The 19,727-nt window shown below is 34.4% G+C and overlaps 1 protein-coding gene and 1 pseudogene across 1 annotated transcript in view; both read left to right on the top strand.

The window, feature by feature from the left end:
* LOC120583139 (splicing factor, arginine/serine-rich 19-like) overlaps positions 1-19,727 on the top strand; it is an 82,160-nt gene that overhangs the window by 44,867 nt on the left and 17,566 nt on the right. The gene's annotated exons all lie outside the window — the stretch shown is intronic.
* On the top strand, positions 15,185-15,303 carry LOC120583495 (uncharacterized; annotated as a pseudogene).

The raw sequence follows: 19,727 nt of genomic DNA, 5'->3' as shown, positions 1-19,727 counted from the left end.
CTCTGCTGAGGCGAGTATCTCTTGCTTTGTGTACCTACTTTATCAATCAATATGTATCAATCACCATTAACAAGTTAGGCTCATTTTCTACTTTTCTCTGCTTCCCACAGTATGGGGCTGGGATAGGAAAGATTAGTTTTCATTATGTCGTAATATAAATAGTAAATAAGATCTTATTCTGGCTCCTCACTGCTTTAGGCTGGGACATTTTCTTGAGCGAGTTGATAGTTTTGTGTCTAAGGTAGAGGAAATGTGTTTGATAGACTCTATCACACCATTAATAATTTATTGAGCACTTGCTATTTGCAAGCACTAGTGAGGATGCTTACAAGAATCATCTCATTTTCAGCCTCCTAACACATCTATCCCTTTTTCACAGATAAGGAAACTGAGGTGTCATTCGGTTAAATAATTTGCGTAAGGTCATGCAGCAAGTGGTGGAGCCGGGGATGGAATCCTGCAGTTTGACTTGAGAGACTGCTTTCCACAACTAAGATTTCCCTAGGATAACTGAGTTAATTAATTCAATCCTTGTTGTGTGAGGTTATGGTGTTGTTTTCTTTTGTTTTCTGTCTGCCAGAATTGCTTTGCTGGATTGGTTCATACTAAATAGATTGCCTTGTCTACAGTTGCCAGCACAAAATGTCTTTTGTGAAGCTCTTTCTCTTGGCCTGATTATTCCAAAAGCAAGAGTACCAGCATTGTCAGGAATTCACTAGGCCACTGGTCCCTGGGGCAGCAGGCATAGAGAAGCACCTGGTGGAATGAGTGACAACAGAAGTAGACCCAGTCCTGCCAGCTGGAGCCCTATAACCAGGTTAATTGTTGTGAAAACAGGATCTAGAGAAATAATCACTCAGGTCACCAGGTTAAAGGTCCTAGATAAAAAGGACAAAGTTCTGGGCCTAAGGTGAGGCCAAGACAGCACAAAGAAAATGATGTCAGAAACACAGGTGTTAGACTGCATCTGGAAAACAAGGGTAGAAAAATCACGCCACAGCTCAGGCTTACTATGTAAAATGGAGAAAAGTCAAACTTCCAGATGAATAACAGAAAGAAGAATTCCCCACTGCAGTTGATGGGAGGGTCTCTTCTGCTGCTCACCCCAAGTGCCATGTCAACTCTTTTGTGCCTGGCCTGTCTACTTTTCTATAAGGTCCTGATGGTGAACATTATGCATATAATCTTTCAGTTTCAGCTATAGGTTCCTAAACTGGTGGAGAAGTCTCTAGACATTTGTGGAAAGGTTTTATTTTTCACTCTGCTGTTTCACTGACCTTCCTTGTGTCAGGCTGTTCCTATTGTTGGAGAATCAGATTGAGACTGAAGAGCTTCAATAGTTGCTGAGCATAATGCTAGACATCCCTGTAAAAGAATAAGGTCTAGCTCAGAGAATCTGTCATTCTTTCAATCCTGAGAATTAGGACCCCAGGCAAGGGAGACATTTGTTGGTACATTGCTTATCAGTTAGCTCAGCATTCAATCTTGACCTAAATCCAGATCCTGCCAAATTGTATGGGACCAAAAAGACATCCTTGGGCAATGTTGATACATTTTCTGCATTGCAGGCTACACAGAGTTTGTTTATTTCCTGACATTATTATTTATTTAAATTTAAATCAGAGTCTACTGTGATCTTTCTTGCCATATTGTTTCAAATTTTGTATCTAACATGAGTTTCAGTTAGTTCTCTTTAGTTATAGCTGATATATCAAAGGGCAGTTTGATAATTTCGACAATAATATTTTATGAGGTGGATATATATTGGTTTGAAGAATTTAGCATCTTCTAGTTTTGCAAATATAAATAGAAACAGATGCATTGTTTTAACTTTGAAGGGTAGACTTGAAAGGTTCTACTTGTCAGGATGACTCTAGAAGTTCCATGGCTAGTATCCTATTGGTTGTTTAGTCAACTTATATTCATGCACTCAGATCATGCTAACAGTGCTATAGGCTCTCGAGGAGCTAGAACATAAATCTATTCCATGAACTTGAGGTATGTAAATATATGAAAATATATGAGCCACAGAAATATTTCATTTTTCATAGTTCAGACTTATAAGTTAGAAAAAACTGGGCTCCATCAACATGACAAAAGTTATCAGTTGGAGCCCTGGTGAGGGGTTGAGATTGAGGGGGTCTTCCTAAGCTATAAATGGAGCAGAGGAAAACCTTATAAATGGGTGGTGCAAGAACATTCACAAAAACTCTAGCTGTTATCTATATTTATTCCTGATCTACTTGTCTTTAGTAACCACTCATAGTCTGTTCATGATATGCAGAGTCCAGAATGAAAAGAAGCAACCAGGAATCAAATTGAGGTTACTAAGCACAGAGATCTGGATCTAAAGGAAAACGAAGATTGCAAACTGAATGTGACCTTTTAGATCCATGTCAAGGAAGACCACATACTCGCCTAACCAGTGAGCTGTTGGTGAGATTGGGTTCAGCAGAGCCTTGAGGGAGGAGGTAAATTGTAGGAACTACAATTGATACGGGATGTCTGGAAGGGAAAGGTGACCTCATTCCTCTGCCACAGTTATGGGATGATGCTTGGGTAAAGCATTCCCTACAATATCAAGAGCAGATACCTCTTCTACCTGCCTCTTGCCCTTCTCTATAACTGCTGCCATGAAACATGCCTAAACTCAGTAAGTTGAGCCCTTTCAGCACGAAATTTTACATTCCTCATAGCCCCAAGATACTTTTATCTGTCAGTTTGGTGCAGCATTGTGAAATGACCACAGCGTGGAGTTACCTGATATTAGTTTGAATCCTGGCTTTGACATTTACTATCTGTGCCTCCTAGAAAGTTTACTTATATCTCTTTAAACTTTAGTGTCTTCATTGTAAAATGAATAAAATGGAACCTATCTCATATAGATGATGAGAGGAGTTAACAGTTAATATTTACCTAGTATAGTGCCTTACACATGGAAATCATCAGAACATGGTAGCTGTGTTTATTATTTCCCTGTACCAATACCTGTATTAGTTTCTTGCAGCTGTCACAACAAATTATCAGAACCTAGAGAAATATATTCTCTCACAGTTCTGGAGGTGAGAAGTCCAAAATCAAGCTGTCAGCAGGGTTGGTTTCCTTTAGAGACTCTGAGGGAGAATCATTTTCATGCTTCTCTCCTAGCTTCTTTAGCAGCCTGTAATCATTGGTATTCCTTGATTCACAGACGCATCATTCCAATCTCTGCCTCTGTCTTCATATTGCCTTCCCTTCTGTGTCTCTGTGTGTCTTCTCCTTTTCTATTACTTATAAGGACATACATTGTTGGATTTAGGGCCCACCCTAATTCCGGATGATCTCATCTGGAGATCTTTATCTTAATTACACTGGCAAAGACCTTATTCCAAATAAAGTCACATCCAGAGGTTCCAAGTGGACCTATCTATGGGGGGAACATTGTCCGATGCACTATAAGACATGTGATTAGCTGAATTATATCCTCCAAATTCATATGTTGAAGCACTAACCCCAATACCTCATGACGTGACTGTACTTATAGTTCTTTAAAGTATTAATTAAATTAAAAAGAAGCCATTAGTATAAGCCCTAGTTTGCCTTGTGTTTTAATAAAAAGAAGAAATGTGGACACAAAGGGAAACACCAGGAATGGATACACTGTATGAGGACACTGAAAAACTAGACATCTGTAAGCCAAGGAGAGAGGCCTCAGAAGAAATCAAACCTAATGGCACCTTGATCTTGGACTTGTAGCCTCCAGAACTGTAAGAAAATAAATTTCTGTTGTTTAAGCCTGTGATATTTTGTTATGGCTACCCTAACAAAGTACTACAATGCATAAAATCAAGGATTAGCCTGCTTTCTTCAGTTCCTTTAGATGTTGAGCAGTTTACCCATAGAATCTGACTCCTTACAGCATGGTTATGAACCCTGTGTTTGAAGTGACCTTACAAAGTGAGGGAAGCTCACCTTCTCTCCTGCTTAGGTACTACTTAGTACACCAGGCAGTGTCACTTCACTGAAATTCTATCTGATTTTGTAGCTGAATTATGTGAAATACAGTGAATACAAGTACCTGATGACTGAAATTCTGTAGTATCTCAGACCATCATAATGAATATTATGGTTGTGAAATCTAGACAGTATAGAGGATATAGATTAAAGAGTACTAAAAGTTTCTTTTAAAAAATTGTTATTATAAGCTTTTTCTGGTGGTCTACCTTTTTCTTTTGCAATTTAAATGTCCTAAGACATATACATAGTATTCTAGAAGTCCTAAGACATATACATAGTATTCTACCCTATTTCAACTTGAATCTTTTTGTGTTACTCACCTATTCTACAATCTTCCATTAGCAAATTCTAAAATTTAGTGTTCCTGAGCCCAAACTTTGCATTTTTTAATTTATGGGCTGAAAAATACCCTAGACTCTTAAGTGTTATCTTTTTAAACCAGCTTAGCATGGCTGTTATTTTAGATCATTGTTCTAATGTAAAGAGCTCTGGGATTTTTATGAAGGTGCTAAACTTAGAGTATATTCTTAATAACCATTTCAGTTATTGTTATCTTTGTCATTAAAAACAGTACATCTGTAAGCCTATGTTGGCATTCAAATAACATACATAAGAATTAACAGTAAATATTAATAATGATATTGGCAACCTGTAAGGCAGAAAGCAAGAACGATAGAGTTAAAAAAGCATATATAGTTCACTCGAGCTATTCTCTGGCAAGTATAATTTCAAATATATTTATTGCTGAGATGTTTATCTGATATAGTTCTTATGACTGGCATATCTAGAGCTTTTAGGACAATACATCAACTAATGCTCTGGGGGTGGATCTCACATTGTACTCCCTTAACAATAGTTGGCAGCAGGTAACATTCCTTTCCTCTGTGACCTGCTCCAAGGTCAAGATAATAAATGTGTGGTCCTCTATTCATTTCTCTATGAAAATATATAACATTTCTTACATGTTAACAGAAATAAATAGTTTACTGAGAAAAGCAAGGAACACAGAGACTAGTTATATTCTAGTCTTTATGGCTAATGTGTGAGTATTGAACAATACTTGATAGCATCATGATTCAAATGCCTTGAACAAATTGTCTTAGTCTAGATTGTAAGTGCTACAGGGGCTGAACTCTCTCTTTTGCCATTGTATCTCAGGTGCTTAGCACAGTACCAGGCACCCAGGAGGTGATCAATAATTTTTAATGGGTAAATTAATGAATGAGCAATAAAAGAAATTGAATGTCAACTCATTGAAAAATAAAAATAAAAATAATGAATAAGCAAACTTCATAGTGTATCATTATTCTTCATTGGAAAAATATATTTGTTGCTTAGTCAAGAATGATAAATGATATTGACCCCATCTGGTGAAATTAAAACAAAAAACAAAAATCACATAGGTCATGTTGCCTCAGGCTCAGGCAAAGAATTATCAAGATGCAGAGAAAATAACAAACACACACATCTATGAAATAGGAAGTAACAGCAATTATTATATATATATATATATGTATATTACAAAGCATAAAGCAGTTCAAATGGAATATATAAGCATGCTGTACCAAAAAAAAAAAAAAAAAAGATGATAGAACATTTGAAATCTTACTTAGGAAGTCTCTGGAGGAAATGCAAAATCAAATGGAGTTCATTGTGAAAAGTCCTTGGAGGAAATAAGTTTTGAAACAGATTTTGAAGAAGCTGAGAGTTCTCATTTGGTAAGCAGTACAAAATTGATAGATTAGGAAGCCACTGTAAGAACTTAAAAAGCCGAATGGAATTACGGAATAAGATTATGTGGGTTAAATTTTTTAATGAACTCATGCAACATAGAAACATTTAAACAGGAAAACTTGATATATGTACAAATGTTTGAAGAATATATTAAATGTAATATACTGATTCATTTCTGTAAATAATATTCTTAGGTCCTAGGCAGAGGGAGGCTGGTTCAGATAATGGCTTTCTGAAGTTAAATTGTTGTACTTGCCTACACAAGCCTAGTTAATAATCCTTCAAAAATTTAACCACCTGTGAGTGAGATGTTGAGGAAGTAGTAATAAATAAACTATTTTACTGCACCTCAGGGAAATACACCATAATTTTGCCCTACTTGAATCATGGGAGAATAATTGTGATACCTTTGACAAGGTTTTTTATGAAATCATGGGCTTTGTCTGTATATATTAGGTGAAGTAGAGAATCAAGTCGATCAATAATGTTGAGTACAGAATAAAACGACAAAACAAAACTTTTCCCTCATTTACCTGAATTATTAAGGTAAGAGTGGGTTTTATAAAGAGTACATTTTCTAAGTTGCAGATCACATGATATCACTTATATGTGGGCTATAAACCTAAAAGCAACGAATGAACAGGACAAACAAAGAGATTCACGGACATGGACTGTAGACTAGTGGTTACCAAAGGGTAAGGAGAGGGGGAGGAGGGGGAAGGTAGACAAGGTAAAGAGGGTCAAATATAGGGGGATGGGGGTGGGTGAAGTGGGTAAAGGGGATCAAATATATGATAGCTGAAGGAAACTGGACTTTGGGTGGTAAACACACAATAGAATATACAGATGTCAAATTATAATGTACACCTGAAAATCGCATAATTGTATTAACCAATGTTACCCCAATTTTAAAAAAAGAGGAAAAAAAAATAAATGATGAGGAAGGAAAAAAAGTATATTTTCTAGATCAGTGGTTCTCATTGTGTTTGAAGCAAAATAAGCAATATCTGTTGACTGGATACATAGCATGTTTCCCACTAATTTCTTTGAATGTGTTATGATAGTTAGTAAAACAAAATTTCATTTACAAATATTTCTGACCTCAAATATAGCATAATGGGCCACTTCTGTAGATGTGGGGAACAGTTCTCAGAGAAGAGGGGTTGGTTAAGGCAGTGCAAAGCATATCAAAAGATATTTGTTACAGTGTTCCTGGTTTTGGCCATTGTATGCTTTTCAAACAAAATTATAAGTGAAATTGTTCAAGAGTGATTTTTGGTAGAATACGATTCTTCTAACTGGAAAAGGTTAAGGACCACCGAGCTAGACAATTGCTTGGATCTGTGCTGACAGTTGTGATTTTTCCAGGATCATAGGATTAAAGAGCATCTCAACAGATCTGACATCTTTGGCTGTCTTTGTGATTGATGCTCATCACGGTGGCCAAGAACCATGATGATACCATCCCCATCAGTCATTAAGGAAGGCTGACATTTCACGTATATTGCCACAATTTGAGAATATATCTGAAGAGTGGAAGCAATGGAATAGCTGCATGGCCAATCCCATAAATTTAGCAATTTATCATATATTTATAAGATCTAGAGTATATGGATAGGGTGATGGATATTAATGATAGAGATGGCTTGATTTAAAAAGTTTATTGTTCATAGCTATAACTTAAGTGTAATTTATTTTCTTTTTCCTCAGAATAAACCCTAGTTAGTACTGGGAAGATTATCTGTCAGAAATTACTTAAATAAGAAAGAAAATGATTTAGTTTATTCCATAATAGATTTAAATTACAACAGAATCAAAGGGGGAAAATATGAAAATTATGAAATGTAAAGAAAATGAAAATATGGAAGAAATACACACATCATAAATCACTAGTTCAGATGAATCGTTTTGCTTGGTAAAGGGAGCACAGTTAATAATGGATTATCTCCAAAAATATGTGAAGTGTGGCATTGCAAAAGATAGTTGTTTTCATTTATTTAATTTTTGCACAGTCAGATAATTTTGAGAAAAAATAGTATTGCAGAAAGTACTAAATTGCTAGACACAGCATCCCAGTTAAAAATAACTACAAATAGAAATCTGTACATGGTAGAATAAAAAAATAAACTTAAAAAAATCGTTTCTGTGGAATCAAAGATCTCTGACAAAGACAAATGGCAAAACACAGATTGAGAAATAAATATAGAGAAGCTTAGCCATAAAATGAAAACTAAATTAAAAAACAAAAAACAAAACCCTGACTACCATAAATGATTTTCAAAATGATAAAGGTGGGAAGATTTTTTAAAAATTTATACTCAAATTAGATTAGTGAATTATTACATAATAGGAGCCACTTTCTACCTATATTTGTATATCAACATCTAACAAATATAGGCACAATGTGACATCTGCCTTTTGGGATATTTGCCAGTTTTAACCCTCTTCTTTGAAAATTAGTCCGATTTAGTACTAGGTTCCGTATTTGAACTAAGAGATCCTTTTCTATCATCATAGAAGATTGGACTGAAGACAAAGGGAGGAGAGATTCCTGCCTGCATATGGGTGGATCTGATCCTGTCTTTAGAAAACTTGGAACAAGAGCACAGTTTATTAAGTGTTGGGATAGGAAAGGGATGCAAAGCCAGTACACTGAAGCAGAGAAAGTCACTTAGAGAGAGAGAGAGAGAGAGAGAGAGAGAGAGAGAGAGAAAAGAGAGAGAGGAGAGAGGGAGGAGGAGGGAGTGGAGGAGGAGAAAGTGGAAGAGAGAGAGAGAGAGAGAGAGAGAGAGTCAGTCAGAGAGAGAGAGAGAGAGTCAGTCAGAGAGAGGCACTAAGGGGCAAGAGCAAGAGAGGGGAGTGAGTAAGAGAAAATCAGATGCTCAGTGAGAGGCAGCCCCCCATAAAGTGTTCTTTTTCTGTATGTCAAGGTTATGGTTCCACATGAGGTTTAACTGGAATTCCTAACCTTAGTTTCTATGAGTTTTCTCTATAGTTTTTATAATAAACTTTTATTGTGCTTAAGTATTAGGCTGAGTTAAATATAGAGCATGGAGAAAAGATAAGGTTCTACAGACATTGGGGGGAGAGTTAAATATTAGGCAGAGTCATAACAGCTCTCTTTCGGGTTTCTTTATTTGGTGATTTATTAAAACACAATACCTGCATTTATAGGTTCTACATATGATGTAATAATAAAGTGTGCTTAGTAACTTCTTTAAGTCATATGTTTTCTTAGTGGACTAGTATATGATCTTCCTACTAGATTTTGCTTAGTCAAAACTTTAAGGTTTTGAAACATTCAGCCAAATTAGGCTACAAGTTCCTTACTGTTTTTGCCTAAGTAAGCATGATTTGACACAATTTTACTTTTTGTAGAAATAAAGAAGTTAGAAGAACAACTGAAAAAAAAAAATCCCAGAGTTGATGAGGGTTTAGGGAAATGGGCCATCTCATACTTGAATTATAGCAGGAAATATACCAATACTCATTCATTTAACAAATATTTACCGAATGTATTCTAGATGTCAGACACTGTTCTAGGCACTGAAATTTAGCAGTGAACAAAACAGTCAAAAATCTCTTCCTGCATGGAACTCCTGGTTTTCAAAATGTTTAAAAATATACATATACTTTTAACTTAAGAGTTACACTTTTTAGATATATACGTATTTTTTTTCACACAACACAAAATTAAAAATGCAAGGTTTTTAAAGAATATATTGTTAGGTTGAAAATTAGGTTAAAAGGACTAACTATAGTAGGCTTTCATCCTCAGGAAAAATGAATAAGTACCCATATACATATATTTTTTTAAAGTCAAAAGAAATGTATACTAACATATTAAAAGTAGTTGCCACTGTGTGATAGGGTAATAACTTTTTTCTCTTATTATGTCTCCATATCTCTAAATTTTGTATCATAAATCTGTATAATTTGCTATCTTTTTGCCTCAAGTATAAGATACATGAGCTTCATATTTTCACATATTTAAAATTGAGAATTATAAGCCCAATGTGGGCAGAAACCTGTCTGTCTTGGAGACTTAGTTGAATCAATGAATATGTCAGTGTCAAAAAGAAAATTTCCATAGTTCAGGCAAAGGAATACATTGTAGTGCAATTGTCATTGTGCATGTTTGACATTAAGAATGCTTAAAAGCTAAAAAATACTTTTGTCAGTTCACTTGAGTTATCTGTGTCGAAAATCTCACATAAATTATAACTTAAATCTAGATCCATATATGTTGTTTAAAATGTTAAGGGTGGAGGGAAAACAGCTCTCACGACTCTATTGGGATAAAAGAGAGGCTATGAGATCAGAGCAACTGCAGTTTCTACAAGGGACGACCTGCCGAGTATGGAGACTGCATGGAAGAATAACTGCCGACATATTGACAGAAACCTGACCATGGTGATGTTTTTTGAGTTTGTGAGCCAAAAGCGGCCTAAAGACTACTGCAGATTTTTAAGTTACAAAAGCCAATCATTATCCTTTTTGCTCAAGATAATTGGAATCTGTTATCGTTTAGATGTATAACTGAAGGAGTATTGACTGAGATATATGAGTGAAGGTGAATTAACTGAAAGCAGTGGGGTTGTCACTTTGATGCCACCATAAAAGCTCAAAAGTGACGTCAAGAATGTAAAAAAAAGATTTTGAGTAAAACTTTGTAATTCAAAGATGAGAGTGATCTGCAATTATGTAGATAAATGTATGCTATTGTCATTTAGCAAAAGAAATTTTGTGTGTAAATTTGACGTGGTTTATTTTCTGAAAAGCTGTTATCAAATCAGTCGGAGCGAGTTGCTATAATTGATAACTTCTTAGAATCTATGAATATGATATATATTTATGTTAATATATAAAACTTAGGGAGGATAAAAAATTTTTTCACATGTTCATCAGCTCATATATTCTCCAGATTTGGTTTATAGATGCATAAGTGTTATATGATCTTTTCTTATACTGCTCGAAGTGACTTGTGGTTGATTTTGGTGTAGCCTGCAAATAGTCTTTTTACATTAAATAGTACTCTTTATGATGATATAGACAGAGATTTGTATAACTTATTACTAAAATTTTGGCATATCATATTTAATTTTATATTTCTTTTCTCTGGCTTCTCACCCCTGATTTTGTACCTATTATTAACTGCTTTGAAGGTCAGAAAAAGTAGTTTAAAAGAACTGTAATGAAAAGGTCAAGAAAATGTAAAGACCCAGATTGTTAACATTAAGTGAAAAATAATTTCAGTGCAGGTCTTTTCAAATATATATATATATATGTATGTGTATATATATGTATGTATGTATATATACATATATATACACACATAATATATATGTAATACAGATAAGCGAATCATTCTGCCCTAAGTTGAGCTGAGTTCTCCACTTTCATTCTGATAGCCTTACCAACCATTTGTTTGCATATGCTTCTATTCCATTTCATAATAAAACATAGTTAACAAAAATGAAAATGCCAACAAAATAGATGTATTTCTAAAAATGGCAGGGGATAATGTGGGGTAACTGGACATGTTTTCTAATACAGTTCACAAAATCATGTTTTCTCTTATATCACATTCCTTAAATAGACTAATCAGGAAGATAGCCTGGTTAGAAGAAGATAGCCCATTTTCAGAAAGGCTCCCTCACGTATCATCAGTGAGATATGTTCAAAAAACTCTCTGAGTCAACATACTGACAGCGGGGAAAAAAAAGACAAGCTCCACTAGCATTTGGGCTGAATACAAAGAACCATCACATCCCAGACTTAGGAAATGATATATGATGCACCTGGAAAAGTGCAGTTGGTTTGGATAAACTCAATTCCAGAAATATGTGGAAGATTGGAAAGAGTTAAGAGAAAAAAAAATAATGAAGTGACTAGGGAAGTGAGGTTGGGAGGGGACTTGGGAGGAAAGATTAGGGCAACTAAGTAACTTTTAAGATTTGACATAAAAAAAGCCAACAGGTATTTAAAAATAGCAAATACTATAGAGACAGAGAATTTATTTGGAATGGTAAAACCACAGGAAAAGAAAGAAAACTGAGAAAGCCCAAATTTTGACTATGTATAGAGGAAAGTGAAAAACAAACAAAAAGTAGTAACCTTGGCAATATTCTCTTAAGGAGTTCATAAGAGCCTTTAACTCATGGCAAATTCACTACTAAATGAAAAGAAAGCCCTGGGTGTTGGAAAAAGATAATTGTAAGGAATGCGTGGTAAACTATTTGACTAGAGCCATGCTTTCCTACTTAGTATTTCTATAAATCTATTATAATATGAAAATCAAAATTTATGTTGAACGAGGACATATTCCTTGACAAACAGTGAGGTTTAAACCAAACTTTTAAAGAACCCATTATTACATAGTTTGCCTTGGGATCTCCAACTATCATAGAGGAACTGTTTTTAATCTGCAGTGTTCCAGAAACAATTCAATTAAAAATAATAAAAAATCTGAAATCCTGCCCACAAGGGTTAATAACTACAGAGGTGTCCAACAGATATTCAATCACAAAAATTCAAATGCTCTTTTCATTAAGCCTCTAGTGTCTTTTTCCATGGCTGGACCAAGATAATTGTTTTGGGGCTAATTTCTGAGGCTATTTAATAACACCTCCTGCTAGACTTCTCCTGTAAACTCAGCAAGAAGAAGCATCCAGAGTAATAGAAAAATACTTGTGCTCATTTTGTAGCTCAAATTCATACTTTTCTTTACAAAAGAGATCCTGCTGTTTGAGTTTGGCAACTGCCATACCAACTACATTGGGGAAGATTGGATTAGGAGGCAAAGCTGACTATGTAGTAAAGTCCCTACTCTCTAGCAGGATTTTTATGTAAATTCCATTACAGTGCATACTTTTGCAGATAATGAAATAGATACGAAACACTTCGAGGTTTCTAAGTCAGCAAAATAATGAACAGAATAGCCTGAAAATCGCTTTAATACCTCTTTGACATTTGGTCACTCATAAAAATGGGCTTTGTATTCTTCTTTTACATAGTTTTTTTTTCTTTTTTAATGCTACATTCTAACAGCTCATAGCTCTATAGGTTATTCCTAATGTGTGAACATGAACTACAGAGTTCATCACACTTCAAATTTCAGTAAGTGGCAAATCTTGCATTTTGTTTCCTTAAGAAAATATGAACATTTTTTTTCCTGCAAAATTACCATTCTTTCAGATAGAAAAAAAGAAGCACACATACCTTATATAGTAAGGGCAGTGCCAGAGGGATATGCTTTTGTAATTAACTAACCGCAAAATTAAAGTTATGTAGATTGATCTATAATTATTCTTTTATATAATTTGTGATGACATGTATGAGTAAAAGTGTGTTTTCAAAAAACCAGCCTCTAGAGACAAAATGTTTTCAAATTTCCAAATGGATTTCTCTAAGCAATAGTCAATGACTATAACAGAAACAGTCAAGAAAAATATTCTGTAGCACAATGTATGAAATGTATTCTTTACCTTCTGCTATTGTCATTTTAGTTCCATATACTATCTTGTGCCTGAAGGTGGAATTCCCATTATAGTGTCAGTGGAGAATCCAGGCATGAGGTAAAGGAAACCCAAGACTTTGGCAACAATGACACAATTCTCTAAGTGAAGCAAGAATGTGAACAAAGTATGCATTTCAAATATAAAGTATTCTGGTGATCCATTATCTCATTAGTATAGTTGAACTTTTCAGGAAAGTATGCTCATCTTTATTCTGGATGACTAAACTACATGAAATATTCCCTTTGGTATACTCAATAATTTTAGTCAAAATAGGAAGCCTATTGACATTTCACCTCATTGCCAAACCAAACAAGATTAGTCATATGAACCAAGTCTCACTGGTAGATGAATTTTAATGGTGAAATGTCAAACATGATGTATGACCTTTGACTTGTAGTTGACCTTTTGGGAGCCAAAGGAGAGAAGCCCAGCCTTGGATTCCTTTGGACCTAAATGGAAAATCATATTTGACTAGCTAATTACTTACATTCTAGAATACTTCACTCACATGCGTTCAAGTGTTCTGGAAGCAAACACTCCAAGACTTTGTTTTGAGAAGTTCTGATGACATAGAGAAATAGCTAGATGAAAAAATTGAGACACTGTGACCAACCAATGCTAAATAGAGGCAAAAGCTCGTATAATAACAATATTGAGTGCTTACTCAGGCTTACAGTGATTGCTTTACATGCATTATCCCATATAAACTTCACAACCAGCTTATGAAGTAAGTCTATTACTGTCCCCATTTCATAGATGAGAAGACTGAGGATCAAAACTATTTAGCACTCTGTTTCTCTGAAGATCAAATGCTATGCAGTCGAGTTGAATTTGAACCTATGTTCAGCATTCTTAATTGCTTTAAATATATTATTCCCTGTGGTCTTCCCCATCACAACCACCACCACCATCAACAACAAAAAAGTAATTTACCTTCTATTCATTGATATAAATCAATACGATATATACATTAATTTTTTAATTGAGATATAATAGGCATATAACATTATATCAGTTTCAAGTGCACAACATAATGTTTCAATATTTGTATATAATGTGAAATGATCACCCCAATAAATCTAGTTAACATCCGTCACCATACATAGTTATAACATGTTTATTCTTGTAATGAGAAGTTTTAGGATCAACTCTCTTAGCAACTTTCAAATATGCAATATAGTATTAACTACAGTCACTGCGATATACATTACATACCCATAAAATTTATTTTATAACTGGAAGTTTGTACGTTTTGACCCCCTCTACCCATTTTGCCCACCCCTGCAGGTCCCTACATTGATTTTTGTGGCTTTATCCATTTATTGTTACTTTCGATGGCTTTTAACCTGGTTTAATCCAGGTCTAAGATTCTGATTTTATTGTTGTTGGTGGTGGGTGCAGCTTTTTGAATGACCCGGACAAATCACAGTTTCTTATCCTGCTTTAATATCCTTCTGAAAGAGATTTCTTTAAAAAAATGTTGACCATTTAGGGAAGAGAAGAGAGAGATTTCTTACTTTGTCGTTCCTCATTTTTTCATTCCTCAGATAGAGATTTTTATGTGATTCTGACCATAACAAAATATAGTTTCTGGGAATATCATTACATTTTTAAATGACAATAGTAATAGTCAATGAATGAGCACACACTAATGTCAGGCCCTGTTCTACATGAGAACTCATTCAGCACTCACAACGCTGTGGAGGAAGTATTATTGTAACCATTTTATAGATAATGAAGTGGAGCTCCAATACTCTAAGAAACTTTCTTAAAGTTATGCAAAGTCTAGAGCAGAACTGATCCAACACAGATCTTTCTGCCTCTAGGGACCTTGCTCTTCCCTTTACTACACTTCCCACCGTAGCCAGAGCTATGAACTATTCCAAGCTACTTTCTTTAAGGCTAGAAATAAACTTTTAAAATCTGATTAACTTGTCTACGGTCATGCCACCCTGAACAAGCCCTATCCCATCTGATCTTGGAAGCTAAGCAGCGTCAGGCCTGGTTAGTACTTGGATGGGAGATCACCTAGGAAGACCAAGTGTTATAGGCATAAAAAATAAAAACTAAGGGATTATAAACTGACAAGGTCCTTGCAATCTGTGAAGTCAACCAAAGGTTGCCTCACCTAAAAAAAAAAAAAATCTGACTGTTAGAGATGAAGAGTGAAGGTCATTAGTATTAGATGTAATCGCATAAACGTTTGCCTTTCTTTCTTATCACTTGCATCTTTCTTCTCTCTGCTCATATCCCATTTTCATATAAAATGATATATATTTCAGTACCATGAGCAATTGTGATGCTGTGGGGCTTTGGATGTCTTGGCAGTGTTGGCCATAGGTAAAGAGAAGAAATAAAATGTCCTTAACTTTATTGTTGCCATGCTTAAAGATGCATGTGGGAACAGGATGCCTTGCTTTCCTTGATCTGTTTAGCTTCAAAAACTCAGCTATTAGTGTAATACCAGATCCTACTAATGTGTACAGTGGGGCTAAGAACTCTGCTTCCTTTGACTTCTGTTCTTCATTATGTTCTGTGCTCTTGGTCACATAAAGAGACAATGAAAGAGAAAGCAGGGGGGATAAGAGATATTTCCCCTAGCACTTGGCAATTTGACATGTATGCAGATCTATATTTGTCTCTGTCTCATCCTTTTGAAGGTAAGCTTGTGGGGAGCACCATGCATGTCATGTTGCATTAAGCGCTCAGCACACTTTTACTCAATGCTTAACATAATAACTCTTATATTCATTCAAGAGAAAAGCCTTCTTTTCTTATGTCCAGCCAACTGAAAAGATTCATAAGGATGATTTTAAAAAGTTGAAAGGCAACGTTAAGAAAAAAATTTACAAGATGCACACACAGAGCAAAATCTCACAGTAGTAAAATACACTATATGAGTTGTTGCTCTTTTGTTTAGACCTCACGTCTGGATAAAATGTTTGTTCAAAGCTGGTACATATTGTATCACTCAAGAATATATGTATGTCTCTTTAGAATTAAAAAAAGAGAAAAAAGAAAAACCCATCTGTTTGTGAACAAATTGTACTTTTGAGTGGCCCGATGCTTGAAAGTTTATAGTACTTATTTTACCAAAACAAAAAACAAAACAAAACAAAAAACCAAAAAACTAAATTAGCTTTCTCTAGAAAATAAATCTGGATATGATCAGGAACAGCCAAAGTAAGAAGCATAATATTCCGAAAATAATATTACAAACAGCTTAAGTCACTTAACTTTATATAAATCTACTGAGGAGGAAAAAAATGAGAGCAGGGGGAAAAAAGACTAAACAAAGCAGGTTAAAAACTAGGAGGAGAGAACTCTTGCATCAAAGAAAAAGAAACAAAAGAAATTATAAGCTATCTTTTTACTGGAGAGAAATTAATAAGATTTACACCTATGATACATTGGAGTAGAAGCAACTATAAAAGAAAAAAAAACATGCTCAAACCTGTACTTGGATCAGGGTGGAGTAGCTACCTGCTACAATTATATGAAACTGTCTCAAGTTATTGTTACAGGATTATTTCTGAAATAGGAAAATAATTAAGTATGCAACATACTTCTTAGAATTTCCCCCCTCATTCAGTGAGTAATAACATTTCAGAACACAGCAAGTGCCACATTCATTAACTTTTAATACTGAATTAGAGTTTTCCAAATCTTATTTATTCTCTTAGAGTTTTATACCTGACTTCTGTTTCACTGTGTATAAAATATATCTCAGATAATGAATATTTTTTACCCTACTGTTATTTTTAAATTGCTAGGTAAAGAATATTTCTTAGATATCAAACCTACACAAAGGTGTTTCCTCTCTAAATTATAAAACATTTGTTTAAGGCAAAATGATTGATAAATATTTTAAAACAAATAAGTATCTAAGTGCATTTATTTTTAAGAAGTTTCATACCACAGAGCCCATATCTATACCTAATAATAAGTTAACCATTTATCCCTTCTTGTCTGAGGCAATACCAATTTATGTCTTTTATTTTGGCACAATTATTAATAGCATCCCTTTTACTCTTAAAGGTATCCAAGTTTAGACAAAAAGTATATAGTTACTTCTAATATACAAGCAGCATAGCATGAGAAGATCTCAGGCTTCCGAGACAAGTCTTCTAGGGTCTGTGTATATCTCTATCATTTACTTACGGTGTAACTGTGGACAATTACTTATCCACTGAAACCAATTTTGTCATCAGCAGTGTATGGATAATAATAGCTTATAGACTTGTTGGGGTAACATGAATGCAACAGTGTTATGTCTGGATACATATACAAATGGAGATTGATTATAAGATCACTTTATAAGACTGTTGTACTTAAGATGATGAATTCATGCATGATGCTCAGCACATGGTAGGGACACATAAAATGTAGTTTTCATTATATTCATTCTCATAATCATCATTATTATTTGCTATTAGTGGCTGTTTGTAAATAGAATCTACCACCGATACCACCAAGGTAAATTGGTGCTCCAGTGAGATGGACAGTGTGTGCTCTGGGGCTTAGCTTCCTACTGATACAATTCTGCCTGCTCCCAGGTTACATACACTACTGTAGTTTGAGAAAGAGCAGAGACCTCCTAGCTAGATACAGCTGGCTTAGAAGCAAGTTCTGCACTCTATGTACGTTGTGACTTTTGGCATGTTACTTAATGTCTCTGAACCTCAGCCTTCTGGTTGTAAACATGGCGATATTATAAATACCTATCAAACTGTTTGATAATTAAGAATTTGATCTATGTCAGTTATTTTACATTCTTCCTGTGATAATTAATATAGTTAGTAAAATCTAGCCAGGTCATATTGATGAAGACCTGTTTGAAATGATTTCTGTTGGGACACAGAGCCCCAAAGCACATCTGGCTTACAACAAAAAAATGTCTGTGCAGTACAACACAGAATCTCATGCAACTATCCAGGTTCTCTCTTCCAGATTTGCATAGTAACTCAATCTTTATTGGGCATACATGATTTTTAGAATCCAGTTACCATATAGGAACCACATAGTTGAGATCTATTTAGCCTTTAGGAAAAGTGTTAGTAAAATGAGAACAGAAATAATATTCTGAAGCATAGGATTTAATTAGCCAAAGACTTCATTCTTCACTTGGTTGATACTTAGGTATAGTTTAGGATCCTACTCAGACATAACCTCTTCTGGGAAATGTTCCTAAAAGACTTTCCTCTATCAGTTTACTTATTTAAAAACCACAGAAAATTCATGTTCATTTATTTATCTTCTCCTGTAACCTTTGAATCTCTAGAGTAGCAGTTCTCAAAGTGAAATCAGCAGATCCCTCAGGGCCCTAGAGACCCTTTTGGGGATTTGCAAATCAAATATATTTTCAAAATAATACTAAGACATTATTTGTCATTTTTTCTATTGTCTATTATTTATCACTATTTCACTAAATGTCTATTGACATTTGCACTGATGATGGAAAAGTATTGGTGTATGAAACTGCTATCACCTTGAGTGAAGGCAGTGGCACCAAACAGTATTATAGTATTGTAGTCATTATATTCTTAATCATACTTGCACTAAAACAAACAAACAAACAAACAAACAAAAACATAAAACAAAGAACAAAAGATAACATTCTAATTTCAATTAAGAATGTTCTCTAAAAACCAAGGAAAATTAGTATTCCTTTTAAAAAATCCAAATCCATGAATACATCTTTAATACTCTGTATGACAAAATGAGATGTAATTAAAGAGCACTTCTGCTGTATACTGAAGTATGATTGTCTCAAACAAAAGTACTTGAGAGATAAAAGTTTGAGTTACAAGCTGAAATGGCTGCTCTTTCATGGAATACCATTTTTACTTTAGAAAACAACTGACTGACCAAATGTGGTTATTCAGACTTAGGGATTTTACAGGTATTTTTCAAAAAATGAATGAATGCAAGCAAGTCACTTCAATGAAATAAACTAATGTTATTTATTGACAATGGTAAAATTTAAACATTTAAGCAAAATTATAATCTAAAGAATAACTTGTACCTGCCACTGTGAACTCAACAACTTCCCAATATGTAAAAACTTCTCTGATAAGCTTGGTGGTGATTTCAATGATGGTGATTTAAAAAAAAAATTGTTTTATGAAACATGTCAACTTTTGAGAAATCTGCATAATTCATTGAAATGATATTTTCCAAATGACCAATACATTGTGTTACAAAATCACGTATTAATGCTTGGGTAAAATATCTATTCAAAGTGTGAGATAAACCAATATATTTCACTGCAACAGATTTAAAAATTTTCTTTGATATGGTTTCAGATTTCACTTTGCAACTACCCATTAATAAACTTACTTGTAGAAGTTTGGTTTAGTATCAAAGAATAATATCACATTTATCTAAAAAAGCTATTAACGTAGTCTTCTTTTTTTCAAGAATGTGCTAGGCTAATTTTCTTCATATACTGCAAACAAAATGTATTATAATAGATTG

The sequence above is a fragment of the Pteropus medius genome, unplaced genomic scaffold (genome assembly GCF_902729225.1).
Source record: "Pteropus medius unplaced genomic scaffold, Ma_sr-lr_union100, whole genome shotgun sequence".
Lineage (NCBI taxonomy): Eukaryota > Metazoa > Chordata > Mammalia > Chiroptera > Pteropodidae > Pteropus > Pteropus medius.
Note: the sequence above shows the minus strand (reverse complement) of the source record. Positions and strands in the feature narration are given on the sequence as shown.